The sequence below is a fragment of the Nomascus leucogenys genome, chromosome 4 (genome assembly GCF_006542625.1).
Source record: "Nomascus leucogenys isolate Asia chromosome 4, Asia_NLE_v1, whole genome shotgun sequence".
NCBI lineage: Eukaryota > Metazoa > Chordata > Mammalia > Primates > Hylobatidae > Nomascus > Nomascus leucogenys.
Genome location: NC_044384.1, coordinates 64,190,555 through 64,216,431, shown reverse-complemented (window position 1 = coordinate 64,216,431; position 25,877 = coordinate 64,190,555). Strand labels below are relative to the sequence as shown.

At 37.8% G+C, this 25,877-nt stretch overlaps 1 long non-coding RNA gene across 1 annotated transcript; it reads right to left on the bottom strand.

The window, feature by feature from the left end:
* Nucleotides 1-361: 361 nt before the first annotated feature.
* LOC115834754 lies at nucleotides 362-5,956 on the bottom strand. Its single transcript, XR_004029657.1, has 2 exons — nucleotides 2,352-5,956; nucleotides 362-1,982 (listed from the first exon to the last, which is right to left on the bottom strand). It is a non-coding gene; the product is annotated as an uncharacterized LOC115834754 (long non-coding RNA).
* Nucleotides 5,957-25,877: the final 19,921 nt, after the last annotated feature.

Below are 25,877 nucleotides of genomic sequence, written 5' to 3'. Positions count from 1 at the left end.
GATGATGAGCATTTTTTCATGTGTTTTTTGGCTGCATAAATGTCTTCTTTTGAGAAGTGTCTGTTCATGTCCTTCGCCCACTTTTTGATGGGGTTGTTTTTTTCTTGTAAATTTGTTTGAGTTCATTGTAGATTCTGGATATTAGCCCTTTGTCAGATGAGAGTTTGTGAAAATTTTCTCCCATTTTGTAGGTAATTTCTTGAATATTATACTAAAAGTGAAAAGCAATGGTTTTGCACCATCGTGCAGTCAAAAAATCATGTCATGCAGTTTCTATAGTTCTCAAGAGAACTTGGCAGCACCATTTGTCACACAGAGTTCACCCTAAATTCACCTGGTAATTTTGGTGACCCTCTGCTAGTTGTTTTTGTCCAAGGGAAAAATAAATTTCTTATATCTTTATGACAGAAGATAGCTTTGTAATGGAGCAAGGTGCCTAATAAAGTTAGGCTGTTATGTTTCCAGGAAGCTGAACGATACGGGTACTATTTTTCTCAGTGATTAAATTTCAGTGAGATAGCTCCCAGGTCCTTGAGGAATTCACATTCTTAGGTTGTAAAATTTGCCAAAGCCTAATTTAGTTTTTGGAAAGATTTACAGGCATTTCAAAGAGGCACAGAAAAAGCTTACAATTAAATTTTCTAAAGTAAATGACAAAGAAAAGGATGTGGAGGGTAAAAGTCTCTTTCTCTCTTCTTTACACCAGGCAGAATTAAATAGTTTTATTTCTAATTTGTACTCACCCTTACACCAACAGTGTCAGCATCGCCTAGGAATTTTTGTTAGAGATGCAAATCCTCAGATCCCAATGGAGACTTACTTGATAAGAAACTCTGGGGATAGGGCCCAGGAATTTGAGTTTTTACATAAGCTCCCCAAGTGATGCTGAGAATCATTGTAGAGGATTGTTGATAGCAGGCCATGTGCAAAGGATCTGGGGAAGGCAAAGGATTTAATTTTGCTTAAATTAGTAGTTATCTGAGGTTTGCATAGTTATCTGGTCTGCTAGTATGTTACCTTCAATTAATTGGCAAAAAATTAGGATATCAAAAATAAAGATATTAGATGAGCCTTAGTTTAGCCAAGACAGTCAAACCTCAATAATTTACACAATAGAGAACAAAAACAAAATGATTATTTTTAAACTGTGCTAATTCGGCTCTCGAGTTCATTCTCTAATTTACGAAGAATCACCTGATCAAAATCATTTGAAAATCATTTGATTACTAAATCAAGTAAAGCCATAAAAGCTAAACCCAAGTGAAACTCGATAATTGTGCAATTTTCTTAGATGGACTCCTTAAGTTCACCTGGCTCTCTACTGGGGACCAAATCTTATATTTCTCAACTATGTATGCAACTGAAATCACCTGAAGATATGTTTAAAGACAAAAATTGCAGCAGAGAAGCTGAGAGTAGCCAGGGAAGGGGTAGAGTGGATTCTTCCAGCACATGAGTTCACATGACTGCTTCCCCTTCTCAACAGGGGCCAGAGCCTGCCAGGACCTCAAAGAGGAGAGCTTCAGAGGCCCAGCTGACGTACTAGGCATAGGGGACAAAGAGTCTACCTTGAGAAAGGTTTTTATGTCTCAAATTTGACCCACTCTTGAATGACAGCTCTAAGAAATTGGTTTTCCAGGCAACTGAGACAAACAGCATTTGTGATGCTACCATGCCTTCCTTAGGAAGTTGGCCTGAAGCAAAGCTGGTGGAATCTGATTTCTAGCGACTCCGGGTGTTCCTGTGATAGGACCTCCCGTATGTGTCCATTGGCCCCATTGTGGATATGCTGCAGTTGAGCTAGAAAGACCTGGATTTGGAGGTTAAAGACACACAAATGGATAACCTGGAATTAAAAAGCATGAGGAGCTTTCCATGAAAAATGCCTGGAGATGGGGAAAATCATGGATGGGATTGTACCCCAGGTGATGGAGGTGGCTCAGAAACAGAGGAAGCTTGCCAAAGCTGAAATCCAGAAGGTTCTGAAAGAAAAAAAAAATCAAGATCAACTTACTAGAAGTGAACTCCATGAAAAAAAATCTCATCTTTTCAAGGGATTTGAGAAGCAGGAAGCTAGTGAAGCCTACTGCAAAAATGAATAATGGCTAAAATTATTATGCTGAGCATTACATATTAGGAAGACCAGAGATACCAAGCATTAAAAGCCCACACATAAAAGAAACCCAATCTAGTAAATGAGGAAATTATGCAGGTCCAGAGGAAGACCTGAGTGGATGACTTGGCTCTTCTAGGTGAGCCTGATAAACGGGTATGGATCCCTTCCCTTGAGAGCATTCAGCAGAAAATAAAAGACAAAAGAAAATGACAAACTGATCAGAATCTGTAATTACGTGTTTTCAGAAGTATAAAAACCTAAAATCACTGACCAGTGACCTTCTGTCCCTCCATGTAACTCCATCTCTACAAGCGAGCCTTGTGTACCTTCTCAAAAAAAAAAAAAAAAAAGACATCTATATGAGATATTTTGACTTTCATGTTCTGACTTAGAAAATGGTGATGGTGATCTTTCATTACAAAATCCGTGTATTCTATCAAATGTATGCTCTTGTGAGGTTTATTGAAAAAACTTTTTTTTTTCTTTGGTGGTGGTATCCTGTAGGTTTTTTACTATGGGGAAAAAAAAAAAAAAAACGCTGCTTTGAAACTGTCAGTAAGCACGATCAAGACTCAATTTAAAATGGGACTCAAGCGTAGTTCATATGAGGCCAAGTTAATGGGGAGTTCCTTAGGAACTTTTGTAATACTAACTGGCAATAAAATAACTGCTACAACATGTCTTTATTTTGTCTTTCAAAAACAGTGTTTTCCCCTATCGTCTTTAGGTAGATAAACTGTCCACGAAGGAGAGAATGCTCAGTTTATCTTAACATAAAGATTCCTAACTAGGAATTCAAAAAGATATTTCAGTGGGACAATATTGATCATCAGAATGACAAACCCATGAACGTTTTAGGAAAGGCAGTTTCAGATTTTTCTCCTTAGAGGGTTTCAAGAAACCCCTTGATTGAGAAGAGGGCACATATCCTCCTCTTACCTTCTTTGTTCCCAAAAGACACTCAAAGAATCGTGAACCAAACTTTAATAATATAAAGTCTCTAATTACCTGAGAAAACTGCAGCCCAAAAATCTAAAGTGGCTTACCCAAAGTGAGGAAGTTAATACTATTCCTTTTAGTCCAAGAGAATAATGCCAACTGGATACAGCTCATAGACTGCACCATTCCCATTATTTTTTGCCATTAGTTATGTTTAATTTTAAATATACCATCTTTGGCAGCAAACATCAAGCTGGGCTTTCCCTCTCCTTTCTAAATTGCATATATTTTTAACATACATTAACACTTTAAAACTGTGGGGTGAAAAGTTTAAAATGCCATAAGAATCATATCTGCATTCTTTACACTTTAAAGCATTTTACAAGACATTAGAATCTGCATTCAGAATTCTTTCTCAGACCATAAGTGTTCTTGAAGACATACATTTTGTCTTACTAATCTGTTTCTTCCAAGCACTACTGTACTAGGCATATGGTAAAGATATACATTCAAGTTTTAAAAGTAAATACTTTTTCCTGGTAGTGGCCAGGGCCTGGGTTCCTCAGACCAAAAGGCGCAAACTGACATTGCTGTGATTTCAGAAGAGAAGTGAAATGTATAAAACGAAGTAGTTTTGGGGAAGGAAAATGTCATTAATTTTTCATCAGTGTTGTCAGGCACACTAACCCGGGAAGCTGTCTCAGGGCCTGGACTATCCAAATAAGTGTCCGAGGAGGTGTGACAAATGCAGGCCCTTCCGAGCTTGACCCTGATTCTCAAAGGTGGTCAAAAGCCGTCTCTAGAAATGGCGGTGGCAGAGGCGTCATTCTGGGAGGTCCATTCAACTTTTAACATGCCCTAGGCAGTGGCTGGGTTGCTGGGCAGTGCAAAGGCATAGAGATTGGCGAGAACAGGCTGCGATCAAGCTTCCCAGCGAGGGTCAAAGTCCAGCAGCTTGGAACTAGTGAGCCGGGCTTGTAGGAGTGAAGTGGCTCACGCGGGCCCAGGCCGCAGCCGCTCCCCTGACACCGGGGATCCGGCCCGACTGTTTCCTACCCATAACGGCCAAGGCCCGCTACAGCGCGTCCACAAAGCCCTCGTACTGAGCCAGGACGGGGCTCTCCGTCTCGATGCAGGCGACTACCCACTGCTCCGCCACCCGGTGAGGCAGCTAATTAAGAAAGCCACTTTCAGGATGTCTTTCGAGAATCTAGCCTCGAAGAAAGTCATGTAAGAGAACGCCTGCATCAAAAAGTCGGGAGGCCGGGCGGAGTCGCCGTTAAACGTCTCGGGAAAGCCACCAGGTGGGCCGGCGGCGAACGCTCCCGGGCCAGCAGGTAGGCTTTCTCGCACAGCAGCCCCCGCACCCGGTCCATAAGCTCGTTGTTCTCCCTGCGCCGGGCATGGTTCTGGGTCAAGAGGTCCTACAGCATGACAGCCAGCGCGCCCATCCCGCGCCTCACCGCAGGCCTTGCTCCCCGCTCGGTCCCTCCCGGCCGCGGGGCCGCCGGAAGTGCGTGTCGGCGGGGGGCGGATCCCGGTGGCGGCGAGGGGCGGACTCCGCGGACTAGGCCAGGCTTAGCCTTGAGCGCTGTCGGGCAGGGGCGCCGGGACTGGTGTCCGGCAGAGCGTGAGCCCAGCGGGCTGGAGTCGGCGAGCGGGAGTGAAAAAAGAAAAGCTGGAGAGTGAAGGCAAAGCCCGAGGAGGGAGGGCCGCGCTTGGCGGAAGAATCTGACTTCACGGTTGCGTGCGCTCACTTCCGGAGGGCTTCCTCCGCCCGGCGGGTCCGCAAGTGGTTAAAGGCAAAGCGTTCCCGGGCGCGGGGCATAAAGTTGAGCTTCCTCCCTGGTACCCCCGCTTTCTCCCCGAAAATACCTCCTAGCCTTAATGTTTATGCCTCCATTGCCCCAGTTCTTATCTGTTTTGCTCAAGGTCTGATAGCTACAAGAAGGCAATTTCTAACGAAGCCGTTCGTGCCTTCCAAATAGATTATTGTGGCGGGCTTCCACCCGGACAGTATGCCACCCGAATGACTGGACAAGTGCACGGGAGCGGCTGTCATTTGCGGAGTGCCCCTTGCGATCTAGGCGCCTCACAGCGCAAATTATCCAGTAATTTCTCTGAAATCGATGCTGGTTTGTTTTCCGAAGGCAAATCAGCAGCTTATACAGACACTGGGGCCACAAAGCCGGTGGAACAAGGGGAGACGGCTTGCTGAGTGTCAGGTCTTCCAAGATGAGCTTAAGCTTCGGGTGGTGGGCAGGCTTGGTAGGTGGGAAAGGCTCGTGTCCAGATGAATGCAGTCCATGTTTATATTGATGAAAGACACGCATATCATTTGGTCCAGCTCAGCCATTCTTACAAGTGCTGGCTGTGAGCACTGGTGTGTGTGTGCCTGCGTGCAACCAGCAATGTAAGTGATGACCAGCTGCATGATCATCCAGCTGGATGATCTTAATTTGGGTGGACAAAGTCGGTCAAGAACCACTTTCAGGCTTCTGGGTCTCCAAGTCTTTGTCTCCCTGTATACAAACGAGGCATTCCGAGATTGACAGCATGGAACATTGCATGTCCGAAATACCCACGGTGAAACTGAGTAAAAAGCTTCAGGAGGTGATATTGAGGTGTATAGTTTAGGAAATAAAACCCAATATTTACTTCAAAGAATGTAATTTGTGGCTTTTTAGAGATAAGGATACTTTGACAGTTTTCATTTGTCGTTTACATGGATATGGTACGTTTCATTCTGACTTTTAATTAATTTGGTATTTTACTATGGAAACAACTTTGTATAAATAAAATAATATATTTCCAATGTTATAAGTTGTGTTATAACAGTTTCAAAAGCCAAATAAACAAGATGCATTTTGATATCAATTGTTTAAAACGTGTATTTTGAGAAAGAACAAATTCATACTCAAAAAAGTTATCTTTGGGTGGGGTATTGTGGAAAATTTTTCCTTTATACATTTCTAGATTTTTGAAGTGACTGTATTCATTTTATAATTATAGAAACAAGATGTTAAATCCAGAAAACAAAACTTAAGCTTAACCAGCTAGAAACTGTCAACCAACTTCTCACTAGGGACTTTCCAATTTAACCAAATATTTTATTTGTTTTGTGTCTGCAAACATCTTACAAAAGTTTTCCCTTTTTGCCTCCACGGTGGAGCACTGAACTGCTTGTGGTCTAGTGCTGACTGATTCATGAATCACTAGATGCTCAAATAAACTCTTTAAATTAAAAAAGACATTAAGTGAAAGAAAAACTCACGAAAATATAAATGCTTTCCATTTTTTAACAAATGCTTAAACGGAAGAAAGGATGCATGCAGAGGTTAAGACTGCGTTTCAGATCTGAGGCTCAATCTGAAGAACATGTAGTATATGCCTATTCCTTTATAGCTAGACGTTATTTTCTTTGCTGAGGGAAAAGGAACATGTCATTATATTCAACTCTTCTGAAAAAGGAAAGCCATCTACCGAGTCAGTATAATTTATGGAATTTATCTGGAGCTAAAGGTAGTATCAAAATGCCATTTAAAGTTTCAAAGCCAAAATGAACTCTTATTTGTCCTTTATAATTTACATGAAATTTATGAACCCAAATACAAGACTAGGCAGTCATGCTCAAAACATTCAAGATGTTCCTGCCATTGACTAATGATAGCTACATATATTCCTTTGTAGGTATATATTAGAAAATAAAATTTTAAAACAACATGTGGCCAGATATGTGACAGATCTTCAATAGATATGCAATGTCTGTTTTTAAGTAATGAAACAAACACTCCTGAATCTATGGCCCATATGAAGACCTAGATTGTTGAATTTACTGTTATTCTCCTATCCCATCTTTACAGAGTTAACCACTAACCTGAGATTTGGGTTAATCATTATCATGCCTATTTTATTTTTTAAGTGGAGTTTTATATCTATCGATCAAGATCTATATATCTACATACCTTTAAAAGTATGGTTTACATATAAGTATAGCACACACACATATATGTGTGCTTAATGTTGCTTGTTTCTGAGTTTTATACAATTAGTACGACTTTCAGATTTCTGCAACTTGCTTCACTAATTCAAGATTGTTTCTATCATTCCTCCAAGTTGTGCCATGTAGTATTAGTTCATTTCTTCTTGTTGATACATAATATACTACTATGAATATACCATAGTTTATGTGCCGATTTTCCTGATGTTTGGACTGTCTCTAACCTTTTGCTATTACAATTATATGATTATTCTTTATATGTCTCTTGGTGCACGTGTTAAGAATTTTTGTAGGGCATATATTTAGGAGTGGAATTGCTGGGTTAGGGGGCATGTGGTGATGCTGCAGTGTTTTCTAAAATAGTTGTAGGAGTTTATACTTTTACCAACACTTGGTACTTTCAGAACTCTTAAATTTGCCAGTCTAGTAGGAGTAAAGCTATATCTAATGAGTTGTTTTAATTTGTACTTTCTTGATTATTAGTGTGGCTGAGCATCTTTTCATATGTCTTCATGTACTGCTTGTTCTGTGCCATGCTTGTTCATGCATTTTATCTGTTTCATGGAGGTGTTTTTCCCCCTAATCAGTTTGCAAGAGTTCTTGGACATATCTTGGACATGCAACTTTTGTCAGTTATATGGATTGAATATATGTTCTCCAAGATTGTGGCTTTCCTTTTTAATTTGTTTTTATATCTTTTGATGAGTAGAAATTACTTTGATTTAGTTGAATTTATCTATCTTCTCTTGTGTTTAACATTTTTAAAATGCCTTTAAACTCTTTCAACCTCAAAGTAAAAAAAAAAAATTCTGCACTTTTTTTTATAAAGTTTTAAAGTCTTGCCTTTTTATTTTAAGTCTTGGAATTAACATTTTGTGAGATCAGATCCAATTATTTTGTCTTTCTTCTTATTTATTTATTTATTTATTTTTGGACACAAGGTCTCACTCTGTCACCTAGGCTGGAGGGCAATGGTGTGACCATGGCTTACTGCAGCCTTGACCTCTCAGGCTCAAACGATCCTCCCACCTCAGACTCCCAAGTAGCTGGGAATACAAGCATGTGCCACCACATCCAGATAATTTTTTCATTTGTAGAGACAGGGGTCTCACTATGTTTCCACGGCTAGTCTTGAATTCCTGGGCTCAAGTATTCCTCCCACCTTTGTCTTCCAAAGTGTTGGGATTACAAGCATAAGCCACCATGCCCCACCCAATTAGTTTTTCCTTATGACTGAGCATTTGTTCCAAGAATACTTATTAAGTAGTCTCTTCTTTACTCACTGATTTGCTATGCCATCTTTCTTATATATCAAGTTTCTATGTATGTGTGATTCTGAGGTTTCTATTCTGTTCTATTTATTTGCTTGTATTTCCATAAATACCAAGTTGTCTTAATTTATAGAATTTTATGATAAATTAAGAACAGTCTTCTTCTGTCTTATTTGTCTTCTTCAGGAGTGTCTTGGCTATTCTCAGGTCTTTGTTCTTCTATATACATTTTAGAATCAGCTTGTTGAACTATTAGTCTAATTGTTTTATCCCCTTGCCTGTAAAAAAATATTTTCCTTGCCTTTGGGGCTAAGGTTTCACTACAAAGTGTCTAGGAGAGGATATATTTGTATTTAGCTTGTTTAATACATTTGTGTTTCCTGTATCTGTGGGTTTATGACTTTGCTTCTGAAAATATCCCAGCTATTATGTCTTCAAACATAGCTTCTCTTTGATTCTTTCTATCTTCTCTGGCTAAAGCTCATATTAGCAATACATTAGATCTTATTATTATTCCAGTCTGTCTTTCTCTTAATCTCCCACAGTTACTAGATCCTTAATCTCTCTGCTGCTTTTGGATAAATTATTTGAGCTATCTTTCATTTCAGTTATATTATCTACAGTTGCTTTAAGTTTGCTGCATAACCTATCCATTGCATTCTTAATTTCAGTAGTTATGTCTTTTATTTCTAGAAGCTTATGTAGTTATTTTTAAAGTAAGTCTATTTTGTTAATCCTATGTCTCTTGCTCATTTATTTTTTCATTTTATTAAACTTTTCACAGATAGTTATTTTATATTCTGTATCTGATAATTCTGAATCCTTGAGAATCAAAATCTGTTGTTTCTGATGGCTCTCATAATGGCATGTTTCTTTATGTGTATCATGAGTTTATATATATGAACAATTGTCTACTAAGTCTTTCACTAATATGGGATACACAAGTTATAATAATCAGCCATCCTCAGTTGCCTGGTCCATGTCATAGTTATTAAGTGGTAGAGCTCAGAATTAAATTCAGGTCTGTCTGACTTCAAAAACAACTTTTGCTCTCTCGGCCTTAGCGCCATCTTCTTGAAAACCTCTGCACCATGAGAGCCAAGTGGAGAAAGAAGTGAATGTGCAGGCTGAAACGCAAAAGAAGAAAGGTGAGGCAGAGGTCCAAGTAAACTGCTAGCTTGTGCACCCATGGAGGCCACAGCAGCAGAAACATGAAGTGCCAGAAGCTGGGCTGCACAAGTTGTTGGACTGCATGCTACTGTCTAGAGCTTGTCTCCATGGATCTAGAAATTTTATTGCCATTTGATCGCTGAGACCACCTCTGAGACCCACCTTGCTCATAATCAAAACTGTCCATCTTGGTCCTTTGCCCTATAACTATGACATTCTGTACTACTTCTGTATTCACTTGTGGACGAAAGTAACAACTATACAATAAGTCGCTTCTTCTGCTGCCTTAGCTGAAGAATAAAAAAAAACAAAAAAATAGAATACTTAACCAGGTGTCCCAAGGGCAAGTTTGCAACCTCCTTATAGGGCCACAGCTGATGTACTCTTGAAAGTGCCACCTCCTGGCTGGAGGCCAACCAACACAAAACCAGTGCACTAAACAAAAACACAACCAAAGACCCTCATGGAGTCCACTTCACTCCCCTCTTACCTCAACCAGAACAGGTACTGGCATCCACAGCTGCAGGACCTGAAATTGGATCACATCACAGGACTCTTTGCAGACATTCCCCAGTACCAGCCTGGAGCCTGGTAGCTCTGCTGGGTGGCTAGACCCAGAAGAGAAAAAAACAATCACTACAGTTCGGCTCTCAGGAATTCCATTTCTATGGGAAGCAGGAGAACACCACATCAAGGGAGCACGTCATGGGACAAAAGAATCTGAACAGCAGCCCTGAATCCCAGATCTTCCCTCTAACATAGTCTACCCAAATGAGAAGGAACCAGAAAAACAATTCTAGTAATATGAAAAAACAAGGTGTTTTTTTTTTGTTTTTGTTTTTTTACCACCACCAAAACATCATACCAACTCACCAGCAGTGAATCCAAACCAAGACTAAATCTCTTAATTGCCAGAAAAAGAATTCAGAAGGTCGATTATTAAGCTAATTAAGGAGGCACCAGAGGGTGAAGTCCAACTTAAGATAATCAAAATCATGATACAGGATACAAAAGGAAAATTCGTCAGTGAAACAGATAGCATAAATAAAAAACAGTCACAACTTCTGGAAATCAAAGACACACTTAGAGAAATGCAAAATGCAGTGGAAAGTCTTAGCAATCAAATTGAACAAGCAGAAGAAAACTTCAGAGCTCGAAGACAAGGCTTTTGAATTAACCCAACCCAAGACAAAGAGGAAAGAATTTATCAAAACACACAAAGCCTCCAAGAATTCTGAGACTATGTTAAATGTGCAAACCTAAGAAAAATTGGTGTTCCCAAGGAAGAAGAGAAATCTCAAAGTTTGGAAAACATATTTGAGGGAATAATTGAGGAAAACTTCCCCAGCCTTGTTGAAGATCTAGACATCCAAATACAAAAAGCTGAAAGAACACCTGGGAAATTCATCACAAAAAGATAATTGCCTAGGCAAATAGTCATCAGGTTATCTAAAGTCAAGACAAAGGAAAGAATCTTAAGAGCTGTGAGGCAAAAGCATCAGGTAACCTATAAAGGAAAACCTATCAGATTAAGATTAAGCAGATTCCTCAGCAGAAAACCTACAAGCTAGAGGGGATTGGGTACGTATTTTTAGATTCCTTAAACAAAACAATTAGCCAAGAATTTTGTATCCAGTGAAACTTAGCTTCATAAATGAAGGAAAGATGCAGTCTTTTACAGACAAATAAATGCTGACAGAATTCACCACTACCAAGCCAGCATTACAAGAACTGCTAAAAGGAGATCTAAATCTTGAAACGAATCTTTGGAATACACCAAAATACAAGCTCCTTAAAGCATAAATCTCATAGGATCTATATAACAATAACATGATGAAAAAACCCCAAGTTATTTGGGCAACAAGTAGCATGATGAATAGAATAGTACTTCACCTCTCAATATTAACATTGAATGTAAATGGACTAAATGCTCCACTTAAAAGATACAGAATAGCAGAACAGATTAGAATTAACCAACAAGTTTCTGCTGTCTTCAGGAGACTTAACTAACACAAAAGGACTCAATAAACTTCAGATAAAGGGATGGAAAAAGATACCCCATGCAAGTGGACACCAAAAGCAGCAAGCAAGAGTAGTTATTCTTCTATCAGACAAAACAAACTTTAAAGCTACAACAGTTAAAATAGACAAAGAGGGACATTATATAATGATAAAAGGACTAGTCCAACAGAAAAATATCACAATTCTTAATATATATGCACCTAACACTGGAGCTCCCAAATTTATAAAACAATTACTACTAGACCTAAAAAATGAGATAGACAGCAACACAATAATAGTGGGCAACTTTAATACTCCACTGACAGCACTGGACAGGTGTTCAAGACAGAAAGTCAACAAAGAAACAATGGACCTAAACTATACCCTACAACAAGTGTACTTAACAGATATTTAGAGAACATTCTACCCAACAACTGCAGACTATACATTCTATTCATCAGCACATGGAACATTCTCCAAGGTAGATAATATGATAGACCACAAAACAAGTCTCAGTAAATTTAAGAAAATTGAAATTTTATCAAGTACTCTCTCAGATCACAGTGGAATAAAATTGGAAATCAACTCCAAAAGGAATGCTCAAAACCATGCAAATACATGGAAATTAAGTAACCTGCTCCTGAATGATCATTGGGTCAACAATGAAATCAAGATTGAAATTTAAAAATTCTTTGCAGTGAATGGTAATGGTGACACAACCTATCAAAACCTCCGGGATAGAGCAAAAGTGGTGCTAGCAGAAAAGCTTGTAGCAGTAAATGTCTACATCAAAAAGGCTGCAGAGGACAACTAGACAATCTAAGGTCACACCTCACAAAACTGGAGAAACAGGAACAATCCATACCCAAACCTAGAAGCAGGAGAGAAATAACAAAGATCAGAGCAGAACTAAATGAAATTGAAACAAAAAATTTACAAAAGGTAAATGAAACGAAAAGGTGGTTCTTTGAAAAGATAAATAGAATTGATAAGACCACTAGTGAGATTAACCAAGAAAATAAGAGAGAAGATCCAAATAAGCTCAATTAGAAATGAAACAGGAGATATTATTACTGATACCACAAAAATACAAAAGGTTATTCAAGGCTGCTATGAACACCTTTATGCACACATAAACTAGAAAACCTAGAGGAGATGGACAAATTCCTGGAAATACACAACCCTCCTAGATTAAATCAGGAAGATATAGAGCCTTTGAACAGACCAATAGCAAGCAGCAAGATTGGAATGATAATAAAAAAAAATTGCCAACAACAAAAAAGTCCAGGATCAGACGGATTCCCAACTGAATTCTGTCAGACATTCAAAGAAGAATTGGTACCAATCCTATTGACAATATTCCAAAAGATAGAGAAAGAGGAAATCACCCCTAAATCATTCTATGAAACAGTATCACCCTCATACCAAAAACCATTCTAGGAAGCCAGTATCACGCTAATACCAAAAGAAAGAAAACTACAGAACACTATCTCTGATGAACATAGGTGCAAAAATCCTCAACAAAATACTAGTGAGCCAAATTCAACAGCATATCAAAAAGATAATCCACGATGATCAAGTGGGTTTCATACCAGGGATGCAGGGATGGCTTAAGATATGTAAGTCAATAAATGTGATACATCACATAAACAGAATTTAAAACAAAAATCACATGATCATCTCAATAGGCACAGAAAAAGCACTGGACAAAATCCAGCATCGCTTCATGATTAAAACCCTCAGCAAAATCAGCATAGAAGGGATATATCTTAAAGTAATAAAAACCACCTATGACAAACCCACAGCCAACATTATACTGAATGGGGAAAAGTTGAAAGCATTCTTCCTGAGGACTGGAACAAGTCAAGGATGCCCACTTTCACCACTTCTATTCAACATAGTATTGGAAGTCCTGGCCACAGCAATCAGACAGGAGAAAGAAACAAAGGGCAAATTGCTAAAGAGGAAGTCAGACTGTCACTGTTTGCTGATTATATGATCGTATACCTAGAAAACCCTAAAGACCCATCCAAAAAGCTTGTAGAGCTGGTGAATGAATTCAGCAAAGTTTCAGGATAAAAATTTAATGTACACAAATTAGTAGCTCTGCTATCCACCAACAGTGACCAAGCTGAGAATCAAATCAAGAACTCAGTCCCTTTCACAATAGCTGCAAAACAAAACAAAACTTAGGAATATGCCTAACCAAGACAATGAAAGGCCTCTACAAGGAAAACTACAAAACACTGCTGAAATAAATCATAGACAACACAACCAAATGGAAACACATCCCATGTTCATGGATGGGTATAATCAATATTGTGAAAATGACCATACTCCCAAAAGCAAACTACAAATTCAATGTCACTCCTATGAAAATACCAACATCATTCTTCACAGAACTAGAAAAAACAATCCTACCATTCATACAGATCTAAAAAAGAGCCCACATAGCCAAAGGAAGACTAAGCAAAAAGAAAAAATCTGGAGGCATTACATTACCCAACTTCAAACAATATTATAAGGCCATAGTCACCAAAACAGCATAGTACTGGTATAAAAATAGGCACATAGAGCAATGGAACAGAACAATGAACCCAGAAATAAAGCCAAATATTTACAGCCAACTGATTTCTGACAAAGCAAACAAAAACATAAAGTGGGGAAAGGACACCCTATTCAACAAATGGTGCTGGGATAATTAGCTAGCCACATGTAGAAGAATGAAACTGGATCCTCATCTCTCACCTTATACAAAACTCAACTCAAGATGGATCAAAGACTTAAATCTAAGACCTGAAACCATAAAAGTTCTAGAAGATAACATTGGAAAAACCCTTCTACACATTTGGCTTAGGTAAAGACTTCATGGCCAAGAACCCAAAAGCAAATGCAATAAAACCAAAGAAAATAGATGGGACTTAATTAAACTAAAAAGCTTCTGCACAGCAAAAGCATTAATCAGCAGAGTTAACAGACAACCCACAGAATGGGAGAAAATCTTCACAATCTATATATCCAACAGAGGACTAATATCCAGAATCTACAAGGAACTCAAATCAGCAAGAAAAAACAAACAGTCCCATCAAAAAGTTGGCTAAGGACATGAATAGACAATTTTCAAAAGAAGATATACAAATGGCCAAGAAGCATATGGAAAAATACTCAACATCACTAATTATCAGGGAAATGCAAATCAAAACCACAATGTGATACCACCTCACTCCTGCAAGAATGGCCATAATAAAAAAATAAAAAAAAATAGATGTTGGCATGGATGTGATGAAAAGGGAACACTTACACTGTTGGTAGGAATGTAAACTAGTACAACCGCTATGGAAAACAGTGTGGCAATTCCTTAAAGAACTAAAGGTAGATCTACCATTGGATCCAGTAATCCCATCACTAGGTATCTTCTCAGAGGAAAAAAAAAGTCATTATACAAAAAAGATACTTGCACAGGCATGTTTATAGCAGCACAATTCACACCTGCAAAAATATGGAATCAGCTCAAATGCCCATCAATCAATGGAGTGGGTAAAGAAAATGCAGTATAGATATACCATGGAATACTGCTCAGCCATAAGAAAGAACAGAATAATGGCATTCACAGCAAACTGGGTGGAATTGGAGACTATTATTCTAAATGAAGTAACTCAGGAATGCAAAACCAAACATCCTATGTTCTCACTCATATGTGGGAGCTAAGCTATGAGGACACAAAAGCATAAGAATGATACATTAGACTTTGGGGACTTGGGGGGAAAGGGTCGGGGGTGGTCAGGGATAAAAGACTACATATTGAGTACGGTGTACACTGCTCGGGTGATGGGTATGCCAAAATTCTCAGAAATTACCGCTAAAGAACCTATCTGTGTAACCAAACACTACCTGGCCCCCAGAAACCTATTAAAAAAAAAAACAAAAACAATGGTTTTCATCTTTTTTCCCAGTGTTTTCCATGTTTTAGTTATATAAATAGCACCTTCATAATTTTTGACATGTAAGTATTGCATTGACAATTGATGAAATAAGTGAGTATATGCAAAATAAGTATATTGATTAAATGAGTATATACATTAATATATAGCAAATGTTTGATCATGCCAACTATTGTTATCTTTATTATTTTCTTTAAACTTTATTTAAAAACTTATTTACCTACTTCAGCATTATCCTAAGTAATACTATCTGTGACATTACAGTTTTGATGTCTAACATATTTGTGGTAATACAATTTAAGGCACATACTTAACAATTGCTAGTGTTTATATCCTCATATGCTTCAAAAAATCTTTTGTCTCATTAGTGTTAACTGTACCACACTGATAAACACAACAGGCACTCAATAAACTCTTTTTGACTAAATGTGTCTTTAATTCTGTTGCTAAACTAAAGCATAGTTAACAGCTAAGCTCATTTGAAGTCCATTTACCTCCTATTTGACTTTGAGCAATTTAGTCTCTTCATCTCGTCATACCTCAGGTTTTTTGTTTGTTTTGTTTTTTGTTTTGTTTTGAGATGGAGTCTCAAAAGCTGGAGTGGAGAGAAAGAGTGCAGGTCCTCTTGATTTCAGGCTGGGATGCCCTGCTTTTCTGAACCATCTTAGGAGGGGGTTGGACCCAACAAACATTAAAAAAAATAAAAGCAATCTATTGCATATTAGATTTTATAATAGTTATGGATGAGAAAAAGGGATCATTTGCTTTTTAATTATTATGTTTAAGCATCAGCACTCTACAATAGAGATCTTAATTTTTGACAAAACAAAATGAAGATTAGTGTGCATTTTCTATTTCAGCTATAGCCCATGTATAACTCAAACCACATGTCATCATTCAGAAAACCAGAAGACCTGCCCTTGACTAAGAAATGGCCATAATCAAGTGCTGTCCTCCAATTAGAGGACACGGATGCAATGCTTTTCTTTTCTTTGCTTTGCTTTGCTTTTCTTCTTCCCTTTTCCTTCTCCTTCTCCTTCTCCTTCTCCTTCTCCTTCTCCTTCTCCTTCTCCTTCTCCTTTCCTTTCCTTTCCTTTCCTTGAGACAAGGTCGTGCTCTGTTACCCAGGATGGAGTGCAGTGCTGCCATCTCAGCTCACTGCAACCTCCACCTCCCTGGTTTGAGCGATTATCCTGCCTCAGCCTCCTGAGTAGCTGGGACTACAGGTGCCCACCGCCACACCAGGCTAAGTTTTTTTGTATATTTAGTAGAGACGGGGTTTTGCCATGTTGGCCAGGCTAGTCTCAAACTCCTGACCTCAAGTGATCCACCCACCTGGGCCTCCCAAAATCGTGGCATTACAGGTGTGAGCCACCATGCCTGGCCCATACCTCAGTTTTTGAAGGTAATGATGGATATTATTAAGGAAATAATGTATATAAAACTTTTAATATAATTTCTGATATAAGAAGGGCTCAAGAATATTAAATAGCATTATTACCTTAGTTTAAAGTCTTCCAGGGGAGAAATTCTAACACTTTAAAAATGTAGCATTTGAATAATCCTCCTGGAAGCTAACAATCTATATAGGGGTATTATTTTAAGGATCTTTTGTTTTGTGTATAATTTTTAATATTTCAGGTGAAATTTACATAAAATAAGATTAACTATCTTAAAGTGAACAATTAGTGGCATTTAGTACATTCGCAATATTGTGCATTTTCATCACCCCAAAAGGAAACCCTGTACTGATACCATTTGCACCCAATTCTTCTCCCTGCCCCTGGTAACCACTAATTTATGTTGTGTCTGTATGGATTTTCCTATTCTGGATATTTCTTATAAATGGAATTATATAATAGGTAAACTTTAGTATCTGCCTTCTTTCATTTAGCATGTTTTTAGGGTTCACATGTTGCAGTACGTATCAGTACATCTTTCCTTTTTATGGTTGATATTCCATTGTAGGTATATATCACAATTTGTTATTCCATTCTTCTATTGGTGGAACTTTAGGGTGTTTCCACCTTTTGGTTATTGTCAATAGTGCTGATAGGAACATGTGTGTACTTATACTTGCTTGAGTACCTGTTTTCAGGTCCTTTGAGTAGATACATAGTAGGAAAATTGCTGGGTTGTATGGTAAATCTATGCTTAACTTTTTGAAGAACTACCAAACTGTTTTTCCCAGTAGCTGAACCATTTTACACTTCCACCAGCAATATACAAGGGTTTCAACTTCTCCACATCCTCCCCAACACTTGTGATTTTCCATTAAAAAAACAATTAGCCATCCTGTTGGGTGTTGAGTAGTACATCATATGGTTTTGATTTGCATTTCCCTAATGACTAATGACGTTAAGCATCTTTTCATGTATGTGCTTGTTGGCAATTTATGTATCTTCTTTGGAAACATATCTACTTAGATCCTTTGACCATTTTTAAAATTGGGTTGTTTGTCTTTTTGTTGTTGAGTTGTAAGTGTTCTTCATATGTTCTGGATTCTACACCCTTGTTAGATAAATGGTTTGCAAATATTTGCTAGCATTCTGCAGGTTGTGTTTTCACTTTCTTGATAATGCCTTTTGCACAGAAGTTTTTAATTTTGATGATGACCAATTTATCTATTGGTCGTGCTTTTGGTGTCATAACTAAGCATCCATTGCCAAATCCAGCATCATGAAAATTTACTCCTGTTTTCTTCTAAGTGTTTTATGGTTTTAGCTCTTGTACCTAGGTTGTTGATTCATTTGAGTTAATTTTGAATATAGAATGAAGAAAGAGTTCAACTTCATTCTTTCGCATGTGGATTTGCAGTTGCCTCAGCATCACTGGTGAAGAGACTATCCTGTCTCCCATTGGATAGTCTTAGCACCCTTGTCAGAAACCAATTGGCCATAGGTTATTTCTGGACTCTCAATTCTATTCCATTTATCTATACGTCTGTTTATATGCCAGTATCACACTATTTTGATTACTGTAACTTTGTAGTAACTTTTCAAGTGAGAAAGTGTGAGTCCTCTGTTTTTTTTTTTAAACAAACAAAAACATTGTTTTGGGCTGGGCATGGTGGCTCATGCCTGTAATCCCAGCACTTTGGGAGGCTGAGGTGGATAGATCACCTAAGGTTAGGAGTTCAAGACCAGCCTGGCCATAATGGTGAAACCCTGTCTCTATTAAAATACAAAAATTAGCTCATCATGGTGGCACATGCCTGTAATCCCAGCTACTCAGGAGGCTGAGGCAGGAGAATCACTTGCACCTGAGAGGCGGAGGTTGCAGTGAGCTGAGATTGCACTACTGCACTCCAGCCTGGGTGACAGAGCAAGACTCTGTCTCTAAATAAATAAATAAATAAATAAATAAATAAATAACATTGTTTTGGCTATTTGGGTTCCTTCATAATTCCACATGAATTTGGGGATTGGCTTTTCCATTTATGCATAAAAGACCATTGGAATTTTGATCAGGATTCACTAAATGTGTAGATCAATTTGGGACATCATTTGAACAATATTAAAGTTTCCAGTTCAGAACATCGTATGGTTTTCCATTTATTTAGATAGTCTTTAGTTTTTTCAACAACGGTTTATAGTTTTCAGTGTACCATATCTTTGATTAAATTTATTCCTAGGTTTTTTATTGTTTTGTTTGCCATGGTAAATATAATTTCCCCCTTATTTTGCTTGGATTTGCTTTTCAAATTGTGCATTGCTGGTGTATAAGATACAACTGATTTTTGCATGTTGATCTTGTACCCTGCAACTTTGCTAAATTGATTAACTGTAGTGGCTTTTTTTGGGAGAGGGGGATTTTTGGACCATCTGCAAATACAGGTAGTTTTACATCTTTCTTTTCAGTTTGTATTTTTTTATTTATTTTTCTTGCCTCATTTTTCTGGCTAGAACTTCTAGTACAGTGTTGAGTAGAAGTGGTGAAAGCAGCATCTTTATCTTGTTCTTGATACTTGGGTGGAAACTTTAGTTGTTCACCACCAAATATGATGATAGCTATGGATTTTTTCATATATGCCTTTTATCAGCTTGAGGAAGTTTCTATTCCTTGTTTGTTGTTTGGTTGTTTAAAAATCATAAAAGTGGTTGATCTTGTCAAATGCTTTTCCTGCATCAATTAAGATGATCATGTGATTTTGTTCCTTCATTCCATTAAGATGGTATATTACATTCATTTTCATATGTTGAACCACCCTTGCATTCTTGGGATAAATCCCACTTTGACATGATGTATAATCTTTTTAATATGCTGCTGGATTCAGTTAGGATTTTATTGAGAATTTTTATATCTGTATTTAGAAGGGATATTAATCTGTATTTTTCTTCTTTTGGTGTCTTTGTCAGATTTTAATATTAGGGTAATACTGGCCTCATAGAATGAGTTAGGGAGTGTTCCCTCCTGTTCTATTTTTGGAAGAATTTGAGAAGGATTGGTATTAATTCTTTAAATATTTAGTAGAATTCACCAATGCAGCCATCTGGTCTTGGACTTTTTGGGAGGTTGTATTTGCTTTATTTGGTTTCTTAAATCACCAATTCAGTTTCTTTACTTGCTATAGGTCTGCTCAGATTTTATATTCCTTCTTGAGTCAGTTTTGGTAATTGGTATGTTTCTAGGAATTTATTCATTTCATCCAGGTTATCTAATTTGTTGATGTATAATTATTTATAATATTCTTTTCTAATCATTTTTATTTTTGTAAGGTTGGTAGTAATGTCTCCATTTTCATTTCTGACTTTAGTTATTTGCATCTTCTCTCTTGATTTCTTTCTCAGTGTAGCTAATGTTTGTCAATCTTGTTGATTTTTTTCTGGGAACAAACATTTGGTTTCATTTATTCTCTCTTGTTTTCATATTATCTCTTTATCTCTGCTGCAGTCTTCATATTTCTCTCTGCTATTTTTGGTTTTAATTTGGCCTCCTTTTAAAAAATGTTTGAGTATGTATTCTGAACTAAATTATGCTCCCCCATTCATATGTTGAAGTGCTAATCCCCAATGTGACTGTATTTGAGGATAAATTCATTAGAGAGACAATCAAGGTTAAATGAGGTAATAAGGGTGGGGCCCTCGTATGATAGGATTGGTGTCCCTATAAGAAGGGGAGACATCAGAGCACCCTCTTGCTCTGTGTGCACCCATGCACAAAGGAAAGGCCATGTGAGAGCACGGTGAGAAGATAGCTGTCTGCAAGCCAGGAAGAAAAGCCTTATCAGAAACCAACTCTGATGGCACCTTGATCTTGGACCTCTGGCCTCCAGAACTATGAGAAAATTAATTTCTGTTATTTAAGATACCCAGTCTGTGGTATTTTTTATGGTAGTATTAGCAGATGAATACAAGGTGTGAAGTTAAGTTATTGATTTGAGATCTTTCTTCTTTTGTAACATAGGCATTTACTGCTATAAATTTTCCTCTGAGCATTGCTTTTGCTATATCCTACAGGTTTTGTAACATACATCTCTTTTAATAAATTTAACTTGCTTTACTACAACCTCATTATTGTCCAAGGCAACAGTGTACTAGCATTCAAAAATTTTTTGTCATAAGCCTTTAAAAACATCTTGGAAAGGTAGTAGAACCACACATACATGCACAAAAATTATGGTCCCAGTTCTCATTAGTTATAAGAATTTTTTTTTGCAGGGTAGGAACTACTTGAAAGATATCTTCCTATGGATATACATCCATGAAATATACTCTTGATTGAAGAAAATTTAGAAATGAATATGAAAGGAATGTGTTAGAGTTCTCCAGAAAAAGCAAACCAATAGGACACACATGCACACACACACACACACACACACGAGAGAAAGAGAGAGAGAGAGAGAGAGAGAGAGAGATGGGGGAGAGGAAGGGGAAGGGATGGGATATTTTTGTGATCATAGGGACTGGGAAGTCCAAAAGCTATTGGGCAAGCTGGGAGGCTGGAGATTCCAGTAACAGTTGAAGTTGCAGACCTGAGTTTGAAGGCTGAAAATTCGGGCAGAATTTCCATGTTGCAGTCTAGGACAAGAATTTTTTCTTTGGAAAGCTTGTCTTACTCATTATTTTTAACTGATTGGATGAGATCTTCCCATATTATGGAGGGTAATTTGCTTTACTTAAAGTGATTACAAATGTTAATCACATTTAAAGAAAACCTTTATAGCAACACGTTGAATAGTGTTTAACCATACAACTGGTCATCATAGTCTTGCCAAGTTGACACATAAAATTAATCATGTAAAAATAAAATGAATAATATTTGAAGATATTAGAGATAAGGCATAAACAAAAGTGGAAATTTATGAGAACTCATCTGAATGTCACTTTTTAACTCATGGTTATTTTAGAAAATAATCTAGATCAGGAAGATTTTAAAATAGTTACTTTCTTTAGGCATGTACATTCATAATATATCCCATCTGTGAGTAGTTATTCAAAATATATTTGAAACTTGCTAAAAGCGATTGTGACAAAAGATGGTGCAACTGTCAAATAAATAGTTGTTTTTGTTCAGAATGCATTTTTCATCACTTGCTCACTCTGTTTGGGGGATTATTTATAGTGACTCGAATTGTGAGTCAGGATGTAACATGTCCCTTGATGTCACATTAAAAAGACTTGTGAGACTTACAAACTACAGAGACTTGATGAATGGATGACCTCTGGGATTGAAGTGGCATTTTAAAATGAGTGTCTTTTCCTTGAAGATATCTTTGGGAGACAGTTCTCCTGCCTTTTGCTTTGTTTTGATGTGGGCCCAATACTAATGTATTAGCCCTTTTTGGTAGTTTGTCAGTATGTCTCAAGCCCCTATTATGTTCACCAACCATGTGGATTTACTAGGGGCGTTAAATGAATAATGCACATGAAAACAATTTTGGAAGGAATAAAAATGTAGGTTGATGATACTGGTAAAACCATGTCTTTACCGAAGAGATCATAAAATGTCAGAGAATTTATCAGGAGCCACTGGTAGGTTTTAAAATTTCCTACCACATCTAGATGAATTTTGGCATTTTAGGTGGTAAGGATGATTGTATTGAATTTTAGAGCTTTCATTGTGGGAAGCATTAATGAGTTTATTGAATTCAAAGTTTTAAAAAGCAGAGGGAGGCAGTAATATGGCTTATGTGACTGTCAGTTTAACAAAGATGAGTGGTCATTAGACAGAATTCCAAGACCAACACTGTGGTTTATTATATAAAATACTAACCATGAAAGTTTTTGAGGAAGTCTTCTTTTACCATCTGACCTGTCTTATTTTTTTCCCTGCCTTTCTCTAAGTGTTGCTATTCCCCATTCCAGGGCTTTATCTCTTCTTCCTCTATACCCTCTCCCTATATTATTTTAATCAGGACCAGGGCTTCAGTCATTTATATTTCAATAACTTCCAAATCTTTGCTTGTACTGTGGACTACTATTTGTAAATACATGGGTGTGTTCAAAGAATCTTAAACTAAATATGGCCTAGGTCGAACTCTTTACCTCCACATCAGCTTCTGCTCTGAATCTCAATCTTATTTAATCTCACCACATGGTATTAGTTAAGTTAACCCTAGCTTCTGGGTAAATCCCCAAGACTTAGTGGCTTAACACGGTAGATGTTCATTTCTTACAAATGTGAAGTCCAGTCAGTGAGATGGGGATATGGGCTCTGCTTTCAGGGATCCAGGTTAACAGAAGCTCTTCTTTCATCACTGTGTGCACTGACATCTAGCTGACAGGGGAAGAGAATGGAAGATAGAGTGGGGGAGATTTTTATTGATGAAGACTGGAAGTGGTGCTCATCATTTTTGCTCACATTCCCTTGACTGTAATTCAGTCACATTGCCACACCTAACTGTAAGGGAGGCGGGGATATGTAATCTATCTGTGTGCACAGAAGTCAGAAGGAATGGGTTGGTTGGGAATACAGCAGTATCTTCCATAACTCATCTTATCTTTCAAATTGAAAACATTCTCATCGAACACATGGACACATAGAGGGGAACAACACACACTGGGGCCTATTGGAGAGTGGAGGGTGGGAGGAGGGAGAGGATCAGGAGAAATAACTAATGGGTACTAGGTTTAATACCCAGGTGATGAAATGATCTGTACAACAAATCCCCGTGACAGAAGTTTACCCATGTAACAAATCTGCACAAGTATCCCTGAATTGAAAATAAAAGTTTTTTATAAAAAACCCTTCTCATCTTTGAGTTTTCCTTTTTTAAGCCATTAAATTTAATAACTTATTTCTTACTTTATAACCTTATTGCTGCTATTCTATTCTGGACCTTGATAATTTCTTCCTCAGACTTTGGAATAGTTTTCAAAATGACACTCTTGATTGTGTTGCCAACACTGTCTTTCATAATACCTAACTAATGATGTCACTCTAATGCTTAAACATGATTCAGTAGCCTCAGGATAAAACTCTGTGGTAAGGCATCAAAGGTACTCAAATTGTAGGTCCCAGAGTTCCACATGGTGAGCATCTACTTGTTGCTTGTATCATGTCTTTCTCAACGGTCCCTATTCCCTAGAAGAAGAGTTAATTGCTTCTTTCTTACTGTCATTTCATGCCTTCAGAATAAATGTATAGCATATTTCACCAGGTTAGAAACTCCACAAAGAGTAATTCACTGCTATATTTCTAGGGCCTAGAAATCTAGGCACTTAATAAGTCCTCAGTAAGTGTCCAGCAAGCATTGAATGAACATATTATAGTTTTTTTGTGAACATATCTGTTTGCCATATTAGATTATATAAAAATTAAAGATGAAGATTATGCCTATTAATTTCTAAATCCCCTATGTCTGGAACATGGCACATACTGAATAAATTATTACCAAATTGAGTAAAATAGGTCTTAGAATACAAGAGATACAATTACTGAGAATGGTTGGCTTAAGATGTAGCAAGATGCTTCTGAGGAAAGAAAGCACTGGACATACACATGTAAATGACACCATCACTTGTTTATGAAAATATACTTATGAGTTCTAATTATATGCCAAGATTGTCCTAGGCACTAGAAATGTAGTGATGAATAGAAAAAAGATATAGTTGGTGCTACATGGGAGCTCATGATCCAGATACTGCATACTAAGAGAAAATTAAAATTAAGATAGCATATGACGAGGGATCACACTTCTCTGTAGAGTCAGATAAATGGTCCTGAGAAAAAGACACTTAAGTTGAGATTTGAAGGATGTGAAGGCACTAGCCAGGTGGAAGGGAGAAGATGGGTGATTTCCACAAAGGCAATAGGCAAAGCCTCTTTTGGTCAGCAGCAGCATGGCCACTTGAAAAACTTTGCCCTTTTTGTTCCCTCTGCTCAGGTGTCCATTCTGATTTCTTCTCCACCATTTTTAGGTGTTTTTTCAAATTTTGCCTTCTCAGTGAAGCCTTATCTGAATCTTACTTAAAGTCTCAGACTTCCTTCCAATACACTCTATTCCCTTCCTCCACTTTTTCTCCATACCATTCATCACGGTGAAAAATATATTTTTATGTATTTATGTTTTTGTTGATCTCTCCCTAACTTGACTGTAAACTCTATGTGGGCAGGAGCTTTTTATGTTATGTTTACTTTGTATCATCAGCCCTTAGAACAGTATTTGACCCATAATAAATATTCAATATTTGCTAAATGAATGAATTAATGAATCCATGTGTGCATAGTGAGTAGGCAATTAGATTTATAAGTTTGTTGCTCAGAGAAGAGTTCTTCAGTGGGAAAATAAATTAGAAACTTATTGGCATGTAGATAGGTTGACAATGTATCCGTGTTGGCCCTGAACAATCTGGGCATAGTTGCCAATGGTACCCCTCCTTTACTCTTAAAAATGCTCTCTGGCTTGGAAGATTCCTTTAAAACTACATGGTAGTTGAGGCCGGGCACGGTGACTCACGCCTGTAATCCCAGCACTTTGGGAGGCCGAGACAGGCAGATCATGAGGTCAGAAGGTCGAGACCATCCTGGCTAACACGATGAAACCCCGTCTCTACTAAAAATACAAAAAAATTAGCCAGGCATAGTGGTGGGCACCTATAGTCCCAGCTACTCTGGAGGCTGAGGCAGGAGAATGGCATGAACCCGGGAAGCAGAGCTTGCAGTGAGCCAAGATTGCGCCACTGCCCTCCAGCCTGGGCAACAGAGCGAGACTCCGTCTCAAAGAAAATAAATAAATAATACACGGTAGTTGAAACCATAGGAGTGGATGGAATTGCCTAGAGAAAATATACAGAGTGAAAACAGGAAAGGATCTAGGAAGAGCCCTTAGGTTCTCCAACTCAAAAACTCATAAAGGAGAAGGACTGAGAAGAAGCTGTCAGAGGAGAAGGAGGAAAATCAGAAGAATATTAAAGAAAAAAACACAGAGAAAAGAGCCATTCAAAAAAAGGGGATGGGCCAGGTGCAGTGGCTCATACCTGTAATCTCAGCACTTT